This window comes from Megascapheus bottae, unplaced genomic scaffold (assembly GCF_031878675.1).
Source record: "Megascapheus bottae isolate mThoBot1 unplaced genomic scaffold, mThoBot2.hap1 H_3, whole genome shotgun sequence".
Taxonomy (NCBI): Eukaryota; Metazoa; Chordata; class Mammalia; order Rodentia; family Geomyidae; genus Megascapheus; species Megascapheus bottae.
Window position 1 is genome coordinate 305001 of NW_028327860.1, and position 22998 is coordinate 327998.

Below are 22998 nucleotides of genomic sequence, written 5' to 3' on the forward strand. Positions count from 1 at the left end.
TGATGATTATGATGAGGAGCAGGAGGATAATTATGACGATGATGACAATGGCGATGACGGTGATTACGATGATAATCATGTTGACGACGACGACGGCGGCGCCATGTAGGAAATCGTGTACGGAAGATGTGGCGGTGGCTTTCCTGAGTACTGGATCCCATTTGATGCCCAGCTGGTTTCCATTCAAGAGTAAACAGCTACGACAGGAGGAGCGGGGACCAGTGTGGGAGTCCCGAGGCGATGCCTGGCAGCCCTGGACCACACAAGACGGACTCCCGCTCGGGAGGGATGACTTCGGTGGGGTCGGTTTGCCTCCTCCGGGGTATTTATTAGCAGCATCCGGGATACGTGTGGCCAACTCTTCAGAGCTCGCCTCACACGGCAGGTGCAGAGGTGATGGAATGGAAACAGGTTTCTATGGTGAAAATTTCCACCCACACTCCATCTGACCGGCGCTGGCCCACCGCGGGAGGCAGGAAACGCCTGGTATTCCTGTCCCTGGCAGAGCCGGGGACAATCAGGAAGCAGAGGTGGAGACAGACTCAGGACACTGTCCGGCTCCCAGGTGACCTCCACCCCCAGAGGGGCTCCACTTCCTAAAACTTCCAGAGCCTTCCAGAAGGGCACCACCTTGTAGGGTCCAGCTCTTTCATGCAAGAGCCTTGGGAGGGGACGTTTGACATGCTGGCACGCGTGCAAGCACAGGACACGCTTTCTTCCCACAGTGGCTTCGAGTGCGGAGGGGTTGCCAGCAAGAAGTGTGTTGGAAGTCGTGGAAGCGTTGACGTCTGTGTTAGAATGAAGCGCAGTCTCTAAGTTACGTTCACGCGCATGAGCAGGGAGAAGCTTGAGCGGGAAGCCGCCTCGAACGCCCACACTGTGGTGTTACTGAAGCCATGAGAATCTGTTTGTTGTCAGCTAAGTGATCACCTCTCAACGGCACCTGCTTCATAATTATTCATCTGGAGCAATACATTAACATGTTCCTTAAGACACTCACGGGCAATTTGGATGAATGCAACATTTTTTCCTGCTCTTTTAGACCACATTAACCGGATATATAAATACCTGGATGCCCAGAAATTCTGTACAGTTCAAATAACAAAGCTGCAAAAGATTTACAGTGTGTGTGTCTTGTTTTTCTTTAGATGTGTGTGCTCATTAGCAGTTAGGGTATTTAAGAGAGTTTCTGAAATAATACCAAAAAGTAATTGTACTGGAGAAATTAATGCAAACTTTCACTTTCAATCTGAATAATCAGAATACTTTGAGGCAACCTGCTAAAGATGTTTATGATAAAATGTTAATGGCGTCTAATTAATAGAATTCCAAGGACTCGATGACATTGCGCTCTCCGAGTCCTCTGGCATATATGAGCACTGTGAATGGGTTCACTATGTCTGCTCAGCTCCATGGTGACATGGAAGCGCGAAATCCATTCACCCTGCAAGAATTCACGAGCTGGCAGGAAAACATCCTGAGATGATCTCAACAGTCCACATTTTGAAGAGAATGCCAGTGGTAGATGACCACTTTACAGCTGGCTCTTATTATGTCCTGTTTAACTCTATTAATCCCGTTAATCTTCATCATCTACAAGCGAGGTTAGTACCGCTAATAATAGCCCTGGTGCACACACAGGAAAGATAAGGCACAGAGAAGAGAGGGAATGTAACGGGCAAAGTGACCCCGCAGGGGAACAAGAGGCAGAGATGCCGCTGGGAGCAGCGCAAGTCGGGGACAACAGCTCCCTGGCTGACCTGCGGAGGATTCTACACCAGAGGTCTGAGCTTCAAGGGAGTCTCACGGAGGGAGAACTTGTGCAAACACAAACACGGGTGGTGTTTCTGACCTAGCGGGTTTGGGGGAGGCTGGATGTTGACATGGCTAACAGGGTTTCACAGAGGTTTGCTGGCCCTGGAGTCTCATTTCAAGAATCAGCGGCCCGAGACACTTCACCAGGAGGAGAAGAAGAAGAGACAACATGCACAGGGAACGATTCCATGTCAAGGCGCCTTGAAACACCTGGCCACGGGGTTCTGGAAGAAGACAGCCCCCAAGAGGGGGTGATGGATGGAGAGAGGGGGTCCCACAGGGCCCCTTGGCGACGTTAGGTATCCAGGCTCGGGCAGTGAAGGGCCAGAGGGAGGGGGTGCTTCCCTCTGAAAGCAGAGAAACGTTTTTGGACCCTATGTTCACCCATCACAAATAGCACTCCAATTATTTACACGTGTGAGGGAGAGAAGCTAAGTTACAGCTGCTGATCATCGTCCACCCTGCTCACAGCCAGGGCTGGAAATGGTTGCTTTGCCTTTCCTTTGTGCCTCTGTGGCAGTATCATGTGAGAGAAGGAGCTGCTCTTGAAGAAGTCGGGTAACCCCCACAGTTCTAGTTATGAAACCACGCCCTAAGGGCTTTCATGGCAAGCTTGGGAGAAGTAAAAAAGACTTTCACCCGTGACTGATAGAACACCGCCACTTCCGACATTGTAAATTGCCTCTGATTACAAACCAAGCTATCGCACGCTGCCGTTCCCAGAGGCTCCTTCTCTCCAGGTCACCCATCCATCGTCGGTGGCTCCCTGCGATCCTGGAGGATCAATATTTGACCTCCTCCCAGTATTGGTTAATGATCCGGCTTGTGAAACCAGAGATGAAGAAAAGCCATGGGAACATGTTAGCCGTCCCTCCCCTCCAGTGTGCACACAATCCCAGGCGTGGCAGGTGAGCCCGGGCCAGCTGGGCAAATGCATTCGCTGCACGCCTGCACCTGGGTCTGGGGAGCCAGGGCCTTCCTAATATGACAGGGGTGGCTGGAGGCAGCCGGAGCCCCAGCATGGAAGGGGGATCCTCTCGCAAGGCAGGTGGGGAGGTGGAGCTAGCAAACAAGGTGATGGGATGCCCGTGTCATTTGCAGAACATGACAGAACCTGGAAGTTAGCAAGATGGGACTGGGAAGTGGCTCGAGTGGTAGAGCACCCACCATAGCAAACGCAAGGCCCCCGAGTGCCAACCTGCGCAGTGCACAGCCTGTGCTTAGCATCCAGAGAGGTCCTGGGTTTGAGCCCAGCATCAAAAGTAGAAAAAAAGGATTCCATGGTTGACCTAGAAAAGCTTCGGTCTGCAAAGAAGCATCATCCAGGAGTGGGCGAGAAGTCAGAGGACGCGCTTTCAAGTCTGTAGGTGATCCAACTCAAGATAAGTGCCCTAGCGGAAAGGAAGGCGATTGCCACACGCTGCTGGCCTGGGTTACCAATTAACAACTGCTCGGTTATCCCAGGGGAGCATCCTCTCACGCCATGCCTCGTCACAATCGTGAGCACTGTGTGGTTTTCTTTGTCCCAGGCTGGCCGTTCCCCGTGCACGGGGCTCACCTGGAGCAGGGCAGACGGCCCCTTCCTTCCACCCATGGTCAACCCTTGCGTGGTAGATGGCAGGCATCTTATCTTGCCTGCAGCTACTCCTACTTCTGCTCCTTTGGCTGCTGCTTTTACACTACCGGACACTGCTCTGTGAGCCTGAAAGTCTGGAATCCAGTAAGATCCTTGACATCCACAGAAGTGAGAGAAACTTGGAAAAGATCAGAAGAAAATGCAGCCAGGATTAATTACTGCGAGGTGGGTTGGTGGCGGTTCACTCTCTACTCGTCTGTACGCTTCCGTCCTTTGGGTTCTCTAACGTGCCCACAAACGACACACCAGCTTTGTCACAACACAGATGATTAACGCGCTCTGAAGACATACAGTTAATGGAGAACTCCGTGTGCCTGGATGCTTCTGTTTCTCTGCAGCACCGTGGAAGCTCACACCTCCCGGGACTTCATGCTAACTCTCAGGAGTTATGCAACACTGCCTGCCTTTTGTAATTGATTCAAGTACAAGTGAGAGAAAAACCACACCAGAAATTCCCCCCACACCAGAAAAAAACCTTATTTCTGCATTTCCAGGTTCTTCACTGAATTGGAAGTCAAGAAAGCCAAGTTTAACCGACCCTTGAGACTGAAGAGAAGCTGATTTTCTGATCTCCACCAAAGGGAATTCCCAACCATTCGTCCCTGCCGACACGCATGTCTACAGAACACACCTTCGGCCCCCTTGAATTTGCTCCACCAGGAATGGGAGTGTTGGTGGTCAGCCTTCTGCCTCCTGTGAAGAGCCGCATTCCACCAGAACGCAGGGCTCACGTTCTCATTTCAAGGACTCCTGATTTTCTGATGGCAGATTTCGCTTTAATGGGAAGAGAAAAACACATGTACTTAAATACTAGCACATTAGAACACATTGGGAGAAGAAGTGGGGACCCCAAGTTCTTCTCTCCACCCTTCCTAGATCCAATGCCCCCATGGGGGCTGGAAGGCATGCTTTGGAAAACATCTTACACAGCCCCCCCCCCACACACACTTCTTTCAAGTCTATACGATCAGGTCTTCCTACCCCTGTGCCACTCAGCTCTCCCTGGAGAGCTAGCTTTCAGGTCCACCCCCCCCACCTATTATATTTGAGCAGAAATGTATATATCAATGTTCCAGCACACTGAGAAGTGACCTAAGGGAGAGCTGTCCTTCGGGATCAATATTAATCTCTAGGAATGCCTGTGTCTCTTGGGAAGCAGAATGGCTGGAAGGAGTCAAGCTGACAGAGAAAGAAGGCACACAACAATCAATCAGCTATATGTCATCCAGGTAGAATGTAACAGCTCCTACCCAGCACCGCAAAGCCCACGGCAAAGATAATAGGAGACTGGGTAAAAGCATTTGGGAAACTTTTGAAGCACTGTACAAATAGCATTATGCTTCCATAATAACTTCCATCAACACAGAAGTCTAGAATGATGAAACAAAGCTGGACGCCTGACAACACGAGCTAAATGTTCTCTCAGGCTGCGAAAATTGATCACAATTAGAAATACATTGATCTGTAAACTTCCTTCCTTGTGGTAAAATGAGGCTTCATGCAACGTGTTACAAAAAGAGGTGATGGGGAGATGTTAATTTGGAATGTTTATCACAAATGTGTGCAGTTAAGAAGAGGGAAAACTCGTCAAGGGCTGTGACCAAGTCTGCTCTCTTCTGTTTTGGTTCATCTTGGTGGTAAAGCACTGCACTTACTGAGGTTTTGTGTGTGTGTGTGTGTGTGTGTGCGCGTTTTTGTGACAGGGTCTATTAATTCTTTTCTCATACTATTTGATGTTGGCACTAGCTTTCGTGATTACATTTTTGAACACTCTACCAGATTCGTAGCCGGCCGACTATGATATTTATGCATTCTTTTATTTCAAGAAAAATATTAACATCATAATAATTGTGCTTAAGCTGAAAGCAGTGCCTCTTGCAGTTTTCCAGGCACAAGGTTGTGTGATTGTGTGTGAGAGGGGTCCCACCTTCCAGGAACAGCAGCAGCGCTGATTACAGACCATTCAGACAATGTCCTTTGATTTGGCTATTTTCCCCGTGTTTGTCTCTATCAGGGGAGCAGAGAGTGTGTGTGTGTGGGGGGGGGGGAATGGACAAATCATGTGACATAATTCCCTGTGTGTTGAAACCTTTTAGCTGGGAACAGCTTTTTAATGGCTTTTTTTGCAGTCAGCAAGAAATGTATATTTATTCAACTGAAAGCAACAATAATGACGAGAAAAGAAATGTTTCCGACTCTTGTCTCACTACATGGTTTTGAAGATGAGTCTGTGAAGTTTCTTTGACACCCTGGAACAAAGGAAATCAAGAGATCCATGTATTTGTTGTGCATGGAACACAATCAGATGAAGAGAAATCAGATGACGACATCAGGTGACATAAAAGCATACCTGCCCAGACAGGGCCCCCTTCTAGTCCTAATCACAAAGAATTGTTGGGGGAAAATGTTAGGTATTTGTTGAACTTTGCCCTCTCCCCAGTTCAAGGCAGCACCAGCCATAATGACTCTGGCTTCTGTGGTAAATGTGTTGGTGCAGGGCACAGGAAACACGGCACCTCCTTCAACTACAAAATGGGTGATTGGACGGCTGAACGGTTTCCATCAGCATTAGCGACTGATTGGGATGCAAAGACCACACTGCTCCAGATGGGCGTGGGAAGGAGCTGTCTGCGGTCCACAGCCAGCCGAGGTGACAGGAAGAGAGCAAGGAACGGAGAGACCAGCCAGTACAGCCATCCTAGTGACTCCTTCCCAGTTGCTCGAGATTGCACAGCAGTGGCCTCACCACAACCCAGCGCAGAGACCCCCCCGCCCCCCAGCCAGGCCACGTCGGAACCCTCAAGTCACAAAACGGAACAATGGCAGGCGAGCTTTGCACCACCACGTGCATGTTCGTTTATTACACAGTGGGACGCAGCCAGCACAGAGGAAATGTTATTAGACCTGTTTTACATATGTATCAGCTGACAGGCTAATTCGTTTTTCCAAGGACACAAAACTAATCCACTCTACAGCTAGGATTTAAAAGTAGACATACTTTTACCCTGAAGCTTAGCATCATGACCATTTCTCCAGTCACTCTACTACTAATAATAATAATAAAAAAAAATCTGTGAAGCAAGTAGAATGTTCTTACTATGGGAGTCAAAGTTCTGAAAGCTAAGATATTTATATTCAGTTGGGGACAGAATGGAATGGAGCCTCCATCTTCTTACTCTGAGTTTTCTCCTACCCCCCTCCTCCTTTCTCATGATAAATTATCCCCAGGGCTCTTGTCCATTTTGCTTTGCCGTAACAGAATACTACAGGCCAGGTATTTATGAAGAAAGTCAGTTTTCTCGTTCATGGTTCCGTAGCTCAGACCAAGTTCTGTATGCCAGACAAAGTGCAGGCATCAGGTTTGTACTTCCCACTGACGTCTCACATGGCAGAGGGCTGAAGGGTGCGAGAAGGGCGAACCTGCTATCCACGGCTGGTAGAAGAAGAGAAAAGCTGCTCTAAGCACTCTCTGAGGCGGCGGGGACCTCCGATCGAAAGGCCGCCTTGGGGAGCTGAGCCCCTGACACACCGACGTGAGGGGGCACAGCCTCCAGAACGACAGCCACTCTTGCACACACTCTGAGAGAGACTTCCTCCTCCTGACGCGTTTCCACCGCACGAAATCCATCCAATTTAAGTACAGGAAAGATGGTGATGTCCTTACGTGAACCAATCTTAAGGAAAGTGTTCGGTGAAGCAATGGAAGATGAGCGGGTGGGAAAGGCAAAAATTCTGCCTTAACTAAAGACTCGTAATTGAAATGTCTGAAGTGCCAGTCAGGAGGGAGCGGACGAAGGTCCATGAGGACGAATTTCTCGGAAGGGGATGTGCGTTCATTCTAGTAGAGACGGAAGCAGCGTAGGAATCGCTGGGGAAGTAGACGCGTCGAAGGCTTTCTCAAACGGCCATTGAGACAAAGCCACCGGGGCTATTAAGGAACCGGGATCACGGAGCAGCTGCTCCTAAGAAGGCTGTCTCTGGGTCCGAAGAATTCAGAAGCGATGCGTGTGGTTCACCAGGGCACAAAAGGCCTCAGAAACTTTACTTTTTTTCTGTGAGCCTCCTGTGTTGGAGTCTGAACTCATGCCCTTGTACTTGCAAGCAGGTGCTCTACCAGTTGAGCGTGTGTGTGTGTGTGTGTGTGTGTGTGTGTGTGTGTGTGTGCGTGGGTGTGTGTGCGTGTGTGCGTGGGTGTGCATGTGTGCCTGCAGTCATAGGACAGAGTCATTGAATGAACAAAATGTTTTACAACAGGAAAGAACTACAGCAATCTGTGGAGTAAGACAAACCAATATTCCTGACAAAAACATGTACATTTGAATCACTATCCACAGAACTTCCTTTATTTGGACAAAAAAAGAGACAGTAGTCTGAAATATACAAAATTACCACCAGGCGTTTCGAAACAAAGGGCCTTTCAAGAGAAAGGACTTGCCCTTTCATTGCTTTAGTGGGGAAATTTAATCCTAAATGTAGGAATTTCCATGCTCTTTGCATCATTTACAAAACAATCAAATGCCAATCAAGCCATTGGGAATAAAATAAACTAAAATAAAAATTAAATGCAAACAACAACACACTGTTACATTTAAAATACTGTTAAAACTCCAAAGAATGGAAATAGCTTAAAATTAGCATGAAAATTAAAGCAAAAACAGCTAAACTGAGTTGTTAAATGGAGCCATTAAGGAGATAAAGTACCACTCAGGCTATTTTCTAACCAAATAACAATTTGTTAATATAAGCACATTGGCGGCAAATTAATTCCTTATAATGTAAAATGGGTACCAGCTTCATTCTCTTGACGGATGCAACATCTACTCTCTAAAAGCTAGCTTAAAGGAAAATAGAGTAAAGAGAAATGCGTTTTTGCTGTGTGAGTCCTCGGTTGCAACTTAATATTACAAATAACGGGTGCTTTTGCTTTTGTGTATTTGCAGAATCAGGTAGGTATGATGGTGGAGGGGAGGTGAGAGGGCCCGGAGCCGGTGGGGGGACACGGGAGGACGGGGATCTGGAGTGAGGACACAGGAGGACCTGACACCAAGGGAGGAGACACAGGAAAAAGACTCTGCTTCCAATTCTGGTCTGTCTTGCCCCACAGGGACAGAGAAGAGACCAGCAAGCCCAGTTGGAGGGATGAGTTCCCACCCATGAGCGTTCAAGAGCCATTGCTTTGTGTCTCCTCCCCCAGCCGACTTCCTGCCTCTTCACCCACGCTTGTCCGTGTAAGCATGGGGCAATTCCTCACACCGCTCCTTCATCTGGCGCCCGGCCTTGAAGGTCTCCCCTCAGTCTTTGAGTGCTACACCTGTCATTAATTCCAACAGAAAGCTTGCCTTTTTACAAAATGTCCAAGTACAACTGATTACACTTAGCTTGTTTCTATGAAAGAAAGTTCAAGGTCTAGGTAATTGACTTCTACTTTTCTTCTGATGCTATTCTCGCAGGAAACTTCCTCTCGCAGCCCTCCATGTACTTCAGAGCAGAACCCACGGCCCCTCAGCTAAGTGAGCTCTTGTCTCACTTGTTTCCAAAGCTGATGCATTCAGCTGCTTCCTTGCAGAAGTTAGGCAGCTGATTAAAATTTCACAGCTCGGGCTGCCCTTCCCTGAGCTCCTGAGACCCCACAGGGCATCGGCGGGAACAGGCTGAGATTCTCAGAGGATGGTGACTGGAGCAAATGGGAAGATAACCCCAAGCTTCGCTGATGCACATGGGCTGAGCCCGTCCATCTCAGCAAGGCACCTGCAGGGTCGGGCTGCTGTTTCTAAACAGGTAAGGTGAGGCACGCAGAGCCGTCCTCTCCTGTGCAGCCCAGGCGGCGAGGACACAATGACCTAAGAACCAAAGTCAGGAAACAGCCCTGGAGGCCCCTGTCTCACTCCACAGCCGTCTAGGGCAGGGCAAGCTTGTCCACAGCGCATAAGCTAATGCCAGACTGGAAGGGCCTGGCTTCCACAAGACGGGTCTCTCTTCTGTAGGGGTTTCGCTAAGACTTAGCCACTGGGGCTCTGGATTTGAGTTCATGAGATTGTGAATTATGAGCCCAGATAACAATCAACTGAAGAGGCAAGGAGGTAGAGCACGTAGCTTGGCCAAGGCTCTAGGTTCCATTTCCAGTTCCATAAAAGTCAATTCGAATTATGTACCAGGGAGGAAGAAAATGAGTAGAGAAAGGAAACAAGTTCTGCTAGTCTGATTCTCACGTATGGGTGAATGAATCTAAAATTCTGTTCTTAATCACGGAAGAGTTCATCTCCAGTGTTTAGAAGAGTGAGGAGACATGTAAAAGGAGGCCGATGTGAAGACAGTCATTGAAGCGAGGGAAGCACCCGGAATTAGTAACTGTCCGTAGCAGGATGGCTCTCTTTTGGTACACAATGTGTGTTTTAGTTAAATAGCTGATCTGCATCTTATTCTTTTGTCAAATCAAGGAAATTAATGATTTGGATAATTGCTGATGAGGCAGAAGTTATCGGTATTAATCGTTGACATGCTTCTAGACTTTTTTTCCCTATAAAGCATTTTTCAGTGTTATCTACATCCAACAGATTGGACATAAAATAATCATGAGAACTGAGCAGTGTTAGTATCTCGTTAGGAAACTCATAATTATTCATCCCTCATTCGTACTCCAAACTCCCAAACTACCAACATAGGATGATGCTCTTCAAGCCATTAGCATGACCAAACACACACACAAAACACGGCCGAGACGACCACAAAGGAGAGGAGTGACCATGAAAGCAAAGAAAATCTAACATGTATAGAACTTAAATGTTAAGGGAAATTGGCCAATAAGATAAATAGACATACCTGCAGGTAACATACAAGTAAAAGCAGAAATAAAAGTAACTGTAGCTTTAGAATGAAAGAACATTATAAACCCAAGAACTATCTTGATGTGTTCCTATCCATACTGAGGCAGAGGCTAAAGTCCAAAGTCATAGAATAAGCAGTGGATTCATCTGCCGGGAGCTCATTTCCCTCTTCACAAAGAAAAAAGCAAATATCTTACTTGATTTCCCAGCAGCTGCGTTAGGAGATTTTTTGGGGGGGGCGGGGGGAGCGGGCGGCACAGTTACAATCACAGAATAACAAGTGGACCCAAAGTCCAGGAATGTGCCATTAACACACACGCTAGCCACGTGCTATCTACAGCGTCCTGTCCAGGAGGAAATACAAAAATGAAGAGGTAACCAAAGGTCTTCTCAGTGTGGGGCAGAAAAGTGACAAACAAACAGCCCCCAAGAGGCCAGGGATAAAACCCGATCTCTCTCCAGACCATTTCTACAGCAGATTTTGTGGCGCTCTTTTTCCCTACCCAATTTTTATCTTTCCAGGAGCACGGAAGGAATTCCCTAGAAAACCGATTCTGACTGCACTTCACAACGAATTACTCTCCCTCTAGATACTCCACTTCCTCTCCAAACCTGAAAACAACTCAAACCCGGCCTGCCCCTCACCAGAAGCCACACTGTAAGAACTTAACTTGGGAAGACAGGAGGCTTTCGTGTAAGGAAGTTGATTTAAATGTGGGTAAATTACAGGAGCAAATTCCCAGGCTCCGTGTCTCTCTTTGTTGAAACCCATTCTTCTGGAAAAAAATCATTTTCTTTCACCATTGGACAACAAAAACCGCATTGTCAAGAAATTTTATAGCAATAATTATAAAAGATGTCCATTTGAACCCATTGAGGTCTCACTGATTTTATCACACCCAGCAGACCGCCCTGCAGGAGAACTCTGTATTTATGTGCGCAATATATGTGAGAATGGAGATCGTAAAATTAAATGACCACATAGAACTGTCATTTCTGTGATGAGCGCCTCCACGCCTGTGTCCGTGAAGGCTGGTTTGTTTTGCACGTTGGGTTCCCTTAAATGGTCCACTCTGCACGCATGTTCTTAATCACGCATTCCTTCACTCCTTCTGCCGTTTTCTGCAATATTGCACTCGCAGGCCCGGTAAGCAGTTTGCTACGTAATGCTAAATGGCTACTTGCCGGGCGAGTCTGACAGCAGAGCTCACTAAAATAGAAGTACAGTACACACTGTATGCAATTGTTTTATGAGCGACATTATGGTTACCAGAATAACATTTCACCATTACCAACCGCTGAGAAAAAAAGTCATTAAGTTATTTGGCAAGCCAGCGCAATTTTTCAACAGAGCTCTAGTACAAGGCCTCCGGACAGCATCCACAGGGGAAAGCTGGCAGTCTCACAAGAAAAAGGAAGGAGACTGCATTATTCAGAGTAGCTTATTTTCAGAGTTTGACATAGTTGTGGGATAGGAGCATCAGGAGAAAGGCAGGAAATAGTCCCATAAAGCGCATGTCAATCCCTATGCAAGTGTTTCCCGCACGGGTGTGTGTCACGGGTGTGTGTTTGTGTCGGTTAGAGTGGAGCCTCTGGGGTCAGGGTCAGTATGTTAAAACTTATCTTTTTGCAGGAAATCACTCTTGCCCAGGGATTAATTTGAATACCTGTTCACATTTCTTTTTTTTACAATAAAAAACAACAGCTCATGAGAGGGATAGGAGTGGATAGATTGCATAGAAAACACTTCAAAATAAATGAGAGTAAAGTGAGCAGTTAATTGTAAACAGGTAACATTTCCTAACTACTATTGCTCCTGGTGGTTAAAAGAAAGCCATGCTTTTAGAGATGTTTTTACAAGTACACGTGGACACACAAATGTATGGGTTTGTACGTATGTGTACATCTGACTCATCCTTACAAGACAGGCAGCTTTGTAACATTAATTAGACAAAATTTACCACTGGCTCTTGTCATTCTATTGCTTTTCTTCTTATCACATTATAAAACAAGAACAACAACAATACCAGTTTTCACCATAAACAATACCCTGTGATACCATGTTTAAAACAAGAATAAAAATAGACCACTGTAGGATTTTTAAAAGTCCACTATATAACTAGATATGAATACTAGTGAAATTAATGTAAGTGGCATAATTCCTTTGGTACAAATCTACTCAATAATTATTAATTGATGAACAGTCACAAAAAGAAAACTAGAGGCTGTCTAATAAATAGTTGTAGCCAGCAAGTATTTAAAATTACTCAGAAAACAACTTTCTACTCCTCATTCTCAATTCTGATGCAAAGGCTCTTGCGTCCTTTTGCGCTCTCCTTCCTTTCTTCTTTCTTTCCTTTCCTTTTTCCCTTCCTTCTTTTTTCTCTTCCTCCGTCTCCCTCCTTCTTTCCTCTCTCCTTTCCTTCCTCCTTCCTTCGCATCCAGCTGTGCCTCTCTTCCTCCCTCCCTCTGTTTTGCTAATCTTTTACTATTATCCTATGAAGGGTGCATTAAAATAAGCAAATGAAGGAATATGGAGATTCATGACATAATTAGCAATCGGAATAAACAAATGAGTAAAGGAATATTTGAACCAGCATTCTGCACTACATTTCCTTCATTAAACACATATACTCTGTGGCTTAAGAGTAGAAAATATTTCATAAAAATATGATTATGTGCTTCCTATATACAAAAATTAAAAACATTATTTATATTTGCTAAAAAAAAACACCAGCATGGTTCAAAAACTTTTTAAAAACTCACAGAAGGCACGATCTGCTAAGCTGTTTGCTGTTTTTTTAATGGAGCATCAGGCTCCATTAAAACCTCCAGGCTTAGAAATCACTAATCAGCATGCTCGGAAGGAGATTTTTAACAAAATACATAGTTTTCCGGTTAAAGAGAACTGTGCAAACCTGCCTGGTAAACAAAACAGCTTTTTTTTTAACCCCCAAAGTTTTCAAGGCCTGTGACCCTGGGGAAAGCATTATTAAATTCAATGAAGAAAACAAATTAAATCATAAAAGTTGAATAAGTCAAAAAATGAAATATTCAATTATTGTTGCCCGCGGGGTTTGTTCTGTAAATATTTCATCGTCTGCGCACCGGCTCCTGCTCCTCTGTCTCTCCAGGGGTTTCCACCCTCGCCTCTCCACTCAGTCGCTCACTTTGCCTTTATTTTTCTTATAACTTATTCAATGGCTTTTCAGAAGCATGCCTACTGCCAGCCTTCCTCCCTACCCCCTCCTGTGCCGTGGCCTGCGTCTGTGGAATTGCTGCGACGGGCCCTACGAAACTGGACCATGAGGATGCCAGGCCATTTCCTAGGCCGGGGCCCTGTCTGTCTCCATGGTGGGGCCGCTTTCAGCCTCTCTCACATCCGACAATGGAAGCATCCCAATAGAACTTCCTGCCACCCTGGCAGAGAGGAATTCTGTTCTGTTGAGCACAGGCACACCCCTCGGAAGCGATCCTGACTTCTGTTCTAATTCCAGAAGTGCTCGTGTAGACCTTAGAGCTCTTTCATTCCTTTCCTATGACACGCCTTTCTTCTTGGTCCGTTGTGACGCCTGACCTGGGCCTGTGCCTGGGACCCAGAGCTCTTTTGCACAAACCAGCGCTCTACCACTTTGAGCCACAGCTGCCTTCCTTCTCATGGCTTTTCAATGATCCGTTGTTTATGAACTGTGAGTCCTTAGTGAATGTTGAATCAGGTTCAGGAACTATTACACGTGAGTCCAGCTCCCAATGGAGCAGCCCACAGTTCAGATGTATGCGAACTCTACTTCACTCGGGTTTCGGTTGGATGTCTTAGTGGTCATTCATCTCCTCTCCCAGCAAATGTCTGCCTGGCTTTCCCAGGAGTCCCAAATGAATCATTATCAACATCCCACACACCCTTCAGGATGAACCAGCCGCCAGCCACCAGTGGCTGCTCAGGAGGCTGAGAGCTGGGGATGGCAGTGCAGAGCCAGCCCGGGCACTAAAGTCCACGAGACTCTTATCTCCAATTTACCACCAGAAAACCAGAAGTGGCGCCGAAGCTCCAGAGGTAGGGCTGTAGCCTTGAGCTAAAGAGCTCAGGGACGGCGCCCAGGCCCAGAGTTCAAGCCCCAGGACCCCCCCCAAAAAAAAGATAAAGCTGCCTCTCATTGCTTTCTTCCTTGGTGAAGGCTGACTTCCACGAGCACCGCGTTAGCAGCATGCTGTAATTTTACCAGCCAACCAGAGCTTGTCACTAACACCACAACGTGCCGTCCACCCCGTTTTGAGTGACTTGGTCCTCTCAGGCCTGCTTGCTTCCCTTTGCGGATGAAGTATCAGTTATCACGACTGTCGGTCATCCTTCCGCAGTCTTTCTGTGTGTGTGGAAGCTCTCGTGAGGAGAAAGAGCCACACCGTCTCCAGACCCACCCCACTGTCTCTGCGGGGACTGCGGTTTCTCCGTTACCCCCACGGTGGCTTGGCTCGTGGTCAGAATTTGGTCTTTCCTGCCCTTGAGAACATTCTCTGAGCTGCCTAATAACACGGAATCACTCTTTTCCCTGGTTAGACTGGCTGGAGTGTTCTCTAAGCTTATGACTCAAGGCCTTGACTAACATGCTGGACCTGCTATAGGCTGGGAAGAACACAGACTGGGACCGGTTCCGCCCGTCTTATTTTAAGACCAGAGGACAAAGGAGATACAGCTCCAGGAAGCTTTCTCTATGACACAGTTGGGATGTCATGCCAGCTGAACTCTGTGATTGGACATATCCACCCAGTTGTTGGGCACTGGCCAGTCATTTCTTGGGTGCGGGTTCGTCTTTGAGGTAGACGTGCCCCCTGCCTGGACGCCGTCCACATGTGCTTTGCTGTAGGATCCCAGCCCTGTGGGTTGTCACTGATGCAGTGCCCAGTGCCACCACATCCAGCTTCCTCCATGGAGATGGAAATTCTGTGTTTCCAGTTGGCCCAATTTCTTACTTGTAAATAGAAGTGCAAAGGGAACCAGGATAACGCGACCGTACAAACTTCTCAGTCAGTGGTGTACTTCACAAACTTTTTTTTGAACCTTTCATAGTTCTCAAGAAGTTTTTGACCCTCCCATCTCTCTTTCTGAACATTGGAAATAAGGATTTATATTAAAAGCTATTGTCCCACTGGTCATAGAAAGCATAGATTTATTTTTTTATTTCATTTATTTTAGAAGTTTTAAACTGTTTCCTCTCTATCTCTTTTCTCCTCCCTCTTTTCTTCTCATCTCCTCTCTTCTCTTTGTTCTGTTTCTCTCCCCTTTCTCTCTCCTCCCACTGTCTTTTTTTCTCTTCCTGTCTCTCCCCTCTTCATCCTCCCTCTCTCTTTTCTCCTCCCCCCATCCCTCTCTTTTTTTTTTTTTGAAGTGCTAGGACCAAATCTAGGGATTAAAAACAACTAGACAAGTACATTTGAACTACACGTTTGAACTTGTAGTTTTTTCTCTCGAAACATTTTTCTGCAAGTTCTGAGGCTTAAACTCAGGGACTGGACACTGACCCAAAGCTCTCCTGGACTTTCAGAGTGAATTAGCAATGCGTCTCATGAACTTTGCTGTCTGGGATGATTTCCAACTGTGATCCTCAGCTCTCAGCTTCCTGAGTAACCAGCACCCAACACTCTTGAATTCTTTAAACACAATTTTTAAAAAGTCTCTCATGTTCTCTACCCTTGAATTTCTTATTTTTTTTTAAATTTCTTCCTTCCTCGCTCCCCTCAACAAAACTTCCAACACATTGTTAAGTGGCAATAGTGCTTACAATTATACCTATTAAATTACATTTTCCCTAAAATTCTCTCATTGTCCAGTTTATATAACTTGAGCCCTGCCTAAGCCAGAAATGTCATCTCAGTATCTTTCAGTTCTGTCAAGATAAATACTCAAAGAGTCTTCCATCCCAAGTAGAACCAAAAACTCTCTGTCCATAGGACAAGATCTATTTCAGTAAGGACAACTGGGCCAATAAAAGAGAATTCGAGATCCCCCCAAAGCCGTAAGATTAGAGATGTTTGATATCTTTGAGCGGCTGGGGCCTGAGAGCTGACACGAGCTCTCAGGAGTGAAGCCACGGCCTGCAGGAGAGTGGAGACACTGCAGCCCACACAGCCCAATCTCAACCAAGACTTTCTAAATGATGAGGTCAAGTCACAAACCGAAAACCAGCTAATTGCTAAATAAGTGATAAACTCCACCAAAACACAGCCATTGTTCACAAATTACCTATTCTGGGTGTTGAGGTCAAGATCCAACCACAGGCAGGAATAAGAGAGACAGATGGCACTTTTGTACCTCATTAAAGGCAAAAGAACAGTCATCACTCCCCGCCACCCCCCCATATTTTCTTTTGTTAGTCGCAAATGCTTTCATAACAGCAAAAGAAGTCACTCCTTTCTGACTAGCTTTTTTTTTTTGACTGCCAGATAGCTGATAAAATTGAATGCAGAACAAAGTGCCATTTTACAACTTGCTTTGTCTTAGAGAAAACAAAAGCTAAAAGCATAAAATATAAAAGCTTCTGTACCTACTCTGGCTCTATTAGATGTTAGAGAGTTTGAAGGAGGAAACAATTATATGCATTATCTCTATTGGGAAACAGGCCGGATTTGGCTCTGTACTACTGGAGAGTTCACAGTCTTCCTATCTCTTTTCTTTTGGCTTTTGTATCATGTCCTTTGAACAAATCCCAACAGAAAAAGAGTGTATGCTAGGCTGCGTTTGAAGGGTTTTCCATTGGGAGGCTGGCTGGCGCGCTCTCGTAGGAGCCATGGATCGGACCTTGGGTTCTCTCTCTCCTGCACAGCTTCTTTTCTTGAGTCCATCTCTTATTTGCACACAGACATTAAGTTTCCCCCCCTGGTCCTAGCAATGGCTGGGAATGGGATTTCATGGCTTTATCCAAGGCATATAAAAACCCACACGGTAAATGTCAAAAAGTCTGTCCTAACTCCTCCTCTTCCACTTAGTTTAGTAGCCTTGTGATGGGCTCTGCTTTTCCTTCTTTGTGTTCTATCCTCCACTGTTGTCAGTGGTCTGTCACACAGACGCGGCATTCAGTGTGGACAGATCAACGTCAGAACGCATAGCCATGACGCCAGCCCTAGTTACACATGGCATCATCGTATCTGGACCATCCCAGCTTCTCCCCGGGTCTGTCGACTCCTGGAGAGATTGTGCAGAGCTGACTGTACCCAGCTCTCCCTTTGTGGGGTAGCAAGGAAGGCTTGCTTTCCTGTGCCTTCTTTATGTACTCCAAAGTCTAACTCCATGGTAGGTGCTAATCTCACACTTAAAGCACCAGGCATCTCCGCTGTCTCTCAAATGTAACTTCCACAGATTTGTTTGGATCAGGACACAAGTAAGACCGCCCCAGGGACACGGCTAATAGCACGTGGGCATCTCTTTTAAACTCCTGCCCGTATCTGCTCGTTTACTGGGGAATCACCCTTTGGGTTTGTGATTTTTGTGGTGGTGGTGGTGGTGGTTATGGTCATCAAAGACACAAGGCTGGTAGAGTTAGACCTGGTTTCTGGAGTTCACTGGCACTTCATGGGGAAGGTTTTCAGTGTCCTCTGTCCCATCTCCTATATCAACCTTGCCATGAAGTCAAGAATCATGGTTACCATATTCAGAGACTGTTATTTTCGGGGGCGGGGGGGGCGCAGTTATCTTTTGCAGAGATGGCCTGGCTTCTGCTGGCTGGCACTCTGTGCATGGACGTCTGGCATCCTGTCGTGTCTCTTACAGAAACCATCATGACATCAGCTCCTTCTTGCTTGTCTGGTTGTCCTCTGTCCTCTGTAGTCCTCTATTCCTGTCCTGCAGAGTCCGTGCTTGTGACTGTTTCCATGCCAAAACGTGTTCTGTGTGTCCATGAGTAATCTCTCAAACTCAACAGACAGTAACATATTTGTAGCATCGTGAATGGTTTGATATCTGAAACCAGGCCTTTGCCTCGTCCCGTGTCCCAGTCGAAACCTTTATCTGTCCCATGTTTATAATGCAGGAAGTCATGCGACTTCTAGAGTAGATGCATGTGGGAGACAGAGATTTTACATAGTCAATATTTGTGTGTGTGTGTGTGTGTGTGTGTGTGTGTGTGTGTGTGTGTATGCCTACATTTAGAACCGCTCAGCCTTACGAAGAAACATTTTCACCAGCAGCACATCTTTGCAAATTATTTTTCGGTGTCCTGACCATGTTATAGACTCCCAGCAAGCGCCCCTTCCCAAATCAACTGCAGGATTTGGCATGTCTATTCAAACCGTTTGCCAATCTGACATTTGCAAAAACCCGTTACCATTCCTGTTTCCTTTGCATTTCCAAATAATGAGCTGGCTCATCTCTGCGTGTGTTGGGAGTTCAAGGTTCTTCCGAGTGATCTATTCAGGTTAATTAGCCACTTTTTAAAAACTCTGAGTTTCAGTTTTTTTTGTCTTACCTGCATTATTTATTTGTCTGTTCAGTAAAACAACCCTATCCCTATTTCATGGCAAGTCTCTTCTCCCTCTTTAACTTGTCTTTTCACTGCATTCACATTGCCTATTTTCAATTCAACACATTATTTCGCCTCCAAAGTTCGGCCTCTTGTATCTAATGGAAACGCTGATCTTGCCCTTCAACTGGGGAGTCTGTGTGTCTTTCCTCAAGATTTTAAGTTATTTTATTCAGATTACAATTCTGTGCGTTTTGGTAGTGTGGCATATAAACCTTCAAATCTTTCTGTAGGTGGCTGAAGAACTGTGGACACTTGGAGCCTTCAGCCCTCACTTCCAAGCCCCACACACCTCCGGCACCACCATTGTGGCTTTACCCTTTCCCTAAGGGCTGAGTGGATGTTTCGGGGTTCATGTTTCGGGGTTTATGCCATTCCTCCATTTTGCGCAGGAACAGATGGGGATTTAGCATGAAGAGTTCATAGAGAAAAAAATGAACTAAGAAAAGGCTCAGCTCTGCATTATCAAAGGGGACTTAATTTCTTCCCAACCATCCATCCATGAAACCTTTCAGTTTTAACACAACATTTTAGCCATTTACGATTTTACGTCCTGGCTAAAATCAGGGAATTGCTGTGAGCAAGCTCATCACATGCTCCCCTCACACCAACTCCTGGCTCCTCAGGCCCAGCACCTCCCTGCACAGTCACGGCTCACCCACACACAACACACGCCCGTCCAGCCCACTTGATCTTCTTCCCCTATGCACATTTTCCCCCGGTGCCTGGTAAACTCTGAAATATACGTGTCAGGACTGAAGAAAGCAATGAACGAGATCCTCGCTGAAGAATGCGTCCGGTAAACATCGCGCATGCGAGCTCCAAATTATACCTTTGTCAACGAGGGGGGGGGCGAATTCACCTACAGGAGCCGAGAAGAAGTGATGATTACTATAAATATTTCCGTTCAACTCCTCTTGGGTTCATCTATTTGACCTCCTTTCCAGTCCCTGACAGTTTTTTGGCCAACCTGGCGTTCATATGTCACCAGTCAAGACACCAACAACACGGAAATCCTATTGTAAGGGAAAAAAAAATTAAAGGCTTGAAAATATTGTTGATTGGGGGAAAACATGGAAAACATCATTTAAAAGCCATCTAAATTGCCATTCCCTCCGTCGATGCTAAATTTCTCTTTGTCTCATTTCAACGCAGCTGGGCTGAAGGATGACTCGGTGGCTGGTGATTATCTGCCAGTTGAAATGGACACTAAAGGAAGAGTCTCTCGTCCTGCATTTATAATTCCTGCCACATTTGGCCTGGCACCAGCTTCCCAAATAGGCAGCTCCTTCCCCTCTTCCCTCTCCTCCCTTGTAAGTCCAAGGGCCAAGGAACGTTGCCATGGCAACAAAAGCTGGGAAAACTAGAAGGGGGGGCTTGGCTCTAAAAAGAGTTTTTTAGAGCATCTTGTTGACGCACGCTGCCACCCATCCTGTCTAGAGGCAGAAGCTGCCACCCAATTATTTACTCGCCTCGCCGCCTCGCATGCGCTTTAGAGGGGCCTACGAGCTCATCTCCTGGCTGTTTTCGTTTTCAATTATTGTATGGTTCCTTCAAATCACACAGGTACAATTTCTCCTCGTCATAAGAAGCCTCCTGAAATAGACTCCCAGAAACCCAGCACAGCTGTCAAAATAACGTTATCGTCGTCAGGAATCTGTTGCGGAGATAGTTATTCCAAAGAAATTTGAAAGTTATATTCCTATATTAGCACACAAAGTCGTTCATACCAGTTTAGTAAATCAAATATTCCATACTGCTAGCTTAATAAGATGGGGAGTCATGCATGAAATGACTGCCAGGTTAATGACACAGCAAGCCCTGCCTGGCATGTATTTGCATATAATAGCACAGAATGTTCTCCTAAATCCTTTAAATTACTCATCAATTCTTAAACAGGCATTTAACTAAATCCTCCTACAGAATCAGGAAGAAAGTTTTAAGAAAGAGAGAAAGAAAGAAAGAAAGAATAAAAGAAAGAAAGAAAAAAGGAAGGGCAGAAGGGAGGAAGGAAGGAAGAAAGGAAGGACAGCCCTACATATCTGAGGTGATTAGAGGAAAGCTAAAGGAAACCTCCAGGAGGATATTTGGTTGAAAATCCTTTCCTTGGGGAAAGTGACAGAGGTACAGATTACAACCCTGCATACCCACCCACTGGGTGAACGTTGAGACAGACAGGCCTAGAAGAAACCAGGTGTCTCCTCCCAAACACAGAGATCATAAATATCTGATATGGAGTCCAATTAAGTGGACACAACAACAAATGGAGTACAAATATTTGCCCACTAAGAGCTCGTGGTCTGATAAGAAAACCCACCGGGCAACACAGCATCTTCTGGATGTGTGGTTCTGTGATATGCAGACGGAGGTCTGAAAGGTTTCCCAGGTGACATCTAAAGTTGGACATGACAGGTGACAAAGGACTGGGCCAGGCAAGTGTGGAAGGAAGAGCTCCTGCCCGTCAGTCAACCCGAGAGTGAAATCCGGCCTGGAAAGCTGGGGAATTTCTCCCGGCCCCTGGGGCGGGTGGGAAGGGAGACGTGTGTCAAGCTCAAAGTGTTCACCCGCAGAAAATCCTGTGACGGTTGGAACGCAGCCATGCGTGGGGTGAAATGCAGCTGCGGTGGGGTGCGTTCTGATCCCGAAACGTGGGGAGAGGTGGCAGACAAGCTGGGGTCCGGAGAGGGCGAACGGCTCAGGTGTGGCTGTGACCCACCTGACGGCCCAACGCGTCAGTCTGTGTGGAGCTGTGTGACAATCCACATGGGGTCTTCTCTGCGGCCTGTGCCGTGTGGAGAGCGCCACTGTCTCTTGGTCATTTGTCCCTCCCTCTGTGCCACACACCCTCTGGATCGAGGTGCTCGTGACCCGTAATGGTTCTGTACATTTGCCGTCTCTCTTCTCTCGCCCATTTTTTTTTATCAGTCTCAGTAACATAATTATTCCCCGAGAAACCACAACCCCCGAACTATATCCGTGGCATGGGTGGTGCTCCCGTAATTACACATTAAGTTCCCACACACAGAATCCGGCATTCGTAAACTTCTCAGCATTCCTTGAATTTTCTTGAAGTTTTTCTATCTACTTTCCCATTGGCTGCGAGCGTAGAGTGATTGACAAGTGTCAAAACACACGTCTCACTGAAATCCTCCGTCATAAGTGGCTGCGAAAGTGGGGCTGGTCACCCGTACGTAGGACCCCACCCTACAGTAAGAAAAAATAATGGCGAGATTTACTCTGGAGGACGTTTCCTAGAATCTGACCGTGGCGGTGAGATAAAGCGTTTGTGATTGCTGTTGTGCTTTCCTCTGCTGTGGGCGCCTTTTCCATGACTGCTTGGAGGCCAAAAAGCTGAACCTCCCACTGGAGCTTTGAACTGTCGTCCCTTCAGAACAGCTAGCTGCTCTTCTGCTCAAGTGCCCTCTGAATGCCAGGCAAGTTTAAAAATATCCACACAGAGACACATTTCAACACAATCTCAGACAGACATCCAGGGGAAAGGAAAAGACAATCCTAGGTGAAGGAAAAAGAAGAAAAAAAAAAGACCAGTTTCTTCTTCAGCATTGGAGGTGATGGGAAATATCAGGCTATTCTAGAAAGTAGAACATTACCTCCCCCATGACCCTTGAGGAGTAAGCAAAAAGACCATCTGGACCCAGACTGGGACATTTCACAGGACAAGCACTGCAAAGGGAAGCATGGAGGTGGGGACCTGGAACCGAGATAAACTGGAAAGGTAACTTGTCGTGAGGAAGAGATGCCGCCTGCGAAAAGAAGGGACGTCACCGTGAAACTCAGGGCTTCGTCACTGCGAAATACATGGCTACCTGACCTGGCTGGACACTGATTTAGGAAGAACGCAGCCTGTGGGAGGCAGCGATCCCATCTCACAACTTTGTAGACACGAGTATCATACCTGGGAGAAGGGAACCCCACACAGCGGGGAAGACGAGGTGAAAGCAGCATGGCCATCTTAATCCAACGGCCTGGGACCGAGGGAAAGGAGATCGCTGAAGGTGGTTAGGAGATTTCAAGCCTCGTCAGAAAGTTGGAGGGGAAGCTCGCTCTGCTTCGTGTCTGAGATGGAGAGGAAGCGAAGTTAGTTCTTGAGGATCTGAGGAGAAGCGCTGTGGAAGCCAGGCCACCCTGCAGACCTTCCCTGTGAGACCGTGACCGGCCAAGGCCCGGCCTGGACAGGGCAGGGTGCTTGCGT